Source organism: Priapulus caudatus, unplaced genomic scaffold (genome assembly GCF_000485595.1).
Source record: "Priapulus caudatus unplaced genomic scaffold, Priapulus_caudatus-5.0.1 Scaffold2104, whole genome shotgun sequence".
In the NCBI taxonomy this organism is placed as follows: Eukaryota; Metazoa; Priapulida; class Priapulimorpha; order Priapulimorphida; family Priapulidae; genus Priapulus; species Priapulus caudatus.
Window position 1 is genome coordinate 23,927 of NW_014579165.1, and position 2,310 is coordinate 26,236.

General features: G+C 39.2%; 1 long non-coding RNA gene across 1 annotated transcript; it reads right to left on the minus strand.

Annotated features, from left to right (window-relative positions):
- Positions 1 to 736: 736 nt before the first annotated feature.
- On the minus strand, positions 737 to 1,976 carry LOC106818236. Its single transcript, XR_001395168.1, has 3 exons — positions 1,936 to 1,976; positions 1,078 to 1,541; positions 737 to 755 (listed from the first exon to the last, which is right to left on the minus strand). It is a non-coding gene; the product is annotated as an uncharacterized LOC106818236 (long non-coding RNA).
- Between the last annotated feature and the right edge of the window lie 334 nt (positions 1,977 to 2,310).

Here is a 2,310-nt window from a genome sequence, read left to right on the forward strand (position 1 = left end):
CATGGCGCTATAGATTCATTCAGGTATCAGTTCACTATTAAACGTTTTTCATGCTACATTAAGCTGCGTTATGTTACGTTATGTTCCAATACTTGTCAGAGACCGAAACCAATACTAAGCTTTTAGGAAATATTCTCTATCTTCAAACAACAGGTGCATATAGTAAACAAAAACAACAGCAATAATTCCACGTACGAATCACTTATGATGTGATAAACTATTTGCGTTATACTGCACTATATACGTTTAGTTTTTTCCATGTCACTCACAGACAGACTACCCCGGACCGTAATAATAAACGGGAGGAGAATTTGAACACGTTATCACGCATGTTATCTGCCAAGATATGTAGAGATAATTTGTTGCGATGACAGCCACGAAGGAGTTTACACAATACCTTGTCATTATATTCCAAGTAGAACAGCTCAAATCGACATGAGTATCGGAACATAACATAACGTAACATATATATATATATCACTGTCAGAATTCTCTCTGGAGATTTACTACCATCTTTTACATAGTGAGGCTACAGTTGTAATATCTATAGTATTCCAAGTTCCTCCACCCGATCTGCTGATCTGTACATCTTAAGTGTTTGTTACAACGATTCAGTCAGTTGATCTCGCTTGCTGACAGTTTTCCTCCTCCTTCTCATCCTTCTCCTCCATGTTCTTATTCGTTTTAGTCTTCTTCTTCTCCTTCCTCCTCGTCCTCCTCCCCTTCGTCGTCTTCTTACACAAAATGTCAATGTCCTTGAAAAAATCAAAATCAGGAGGGTGGGTGAGTGGGTGGTTAGATGGATGGGTCGATGGATTCCCCGTACATTACAATGTAATTTATTTTAAAATTAACTGTAGGAAACAGTGTGGAAGATACGCACACCTCACGCCTGCTTGAGATGTGACGGATTTAAATGAGAACTGTACTGAAGCGAACACAGACGGCCCATTCGCCTGTATTTCAAAGAACTTAATTACTTTTATATAAAGCACATTTATCACTGAGTTGTATTTAATAACAGTATTATTTATAGCATCACATGCGCAATGCGTTTATCATTACTCTATATGTTACCTGTAATCGTGGCGCTTGTATAGGCGATAACGGAGAGTAAAGGAAACCTTGCACATTCCATGAGACACTCCGAGAGAAAATGGAGTACTGACTGGCGAAGAAGGATGTCACGTGTCATAGATCTCGCCAGAAAGAAGCCAGTTTTTGTAGAGCTGGTGAGCTGTTATATCGCTCTTAAGTGTTCGTTGCAACGATTCAGTCAGTTGATCTCGCCTGTTGACAGTGGTACAGTGATTGGCTGAAGCACAACTTTTGATGCTCCTCGTCTTCCTACTACTCCTTTTCTTCTTTGTCTTCATCTTCTCATTCCTTCTCCCTTTCTTCTTCTCCTGCTTATTCTTCGCCGTTTTATTCTTCCTCCTCCCTCTCCTCCCCTTATTCGTCTTCTTACATAGAACGCCAAATGTCCTTGACAAAGACTTGGGCCATATCCACGTAGCGAAGCTCACCTCTGTACTCGGTATCTGTAAAACAATGATGACGCGGTCAAATAAATCGCACCGTAGTAATGTGTGTAAAGTAGGAAAGTGTAAATATATATATATATATATAACAGGCGAGTGGGTGTGGTTAGATGGATCGGTGGTTGATTTCGCTGTCCACTATAACGTAATTTATTTTAAACTAACTGAAGGAAACAGCGAGGGAGATACGCAGAACTCGCGCCTGCTTGTTGTTTAGGGAGGAATTTAAATGAGAACTGTACTTAAGCGCGCACAGACGGCCCATTCGCCTGTCTTTCAAATAACTTTTATATAAAGCACATTTATCACTGAGCTGTATTTAATTAAATAACAGTGTTATTTATAGCATTACATGCGCAAAGCGTTTATCATTACACCATATTAATTATGTTACCTGCAAACGTGGCGTTGGTAGGTGATAACGGAGAATGAAGGNCTACTCGCTACTCAAAAAACGTAATACGTAATTCATAATACGTCATTGGCCTCGCTAACGGGCGCCCCCAATATAGAAAAATGACGTGTTCTTTATATACTATATATTATATCAGGAGTAAGATAATATAGGATTATATGGATATTATTATCGAATTACTCCTGATTATATGGATATATGTTATATGTATTATAGCCGTATATCCATATTTTGTCCTTCGGGGTGAAAAAGTTTTTGTTGAAAAATGGCTATTTTGCCTGCATAAAGTTTTCCGTGCTAACGAGGTCGTAGGTGATACCATGTGGGAGAGTGGAGGATGGGAGCTAGGATAAA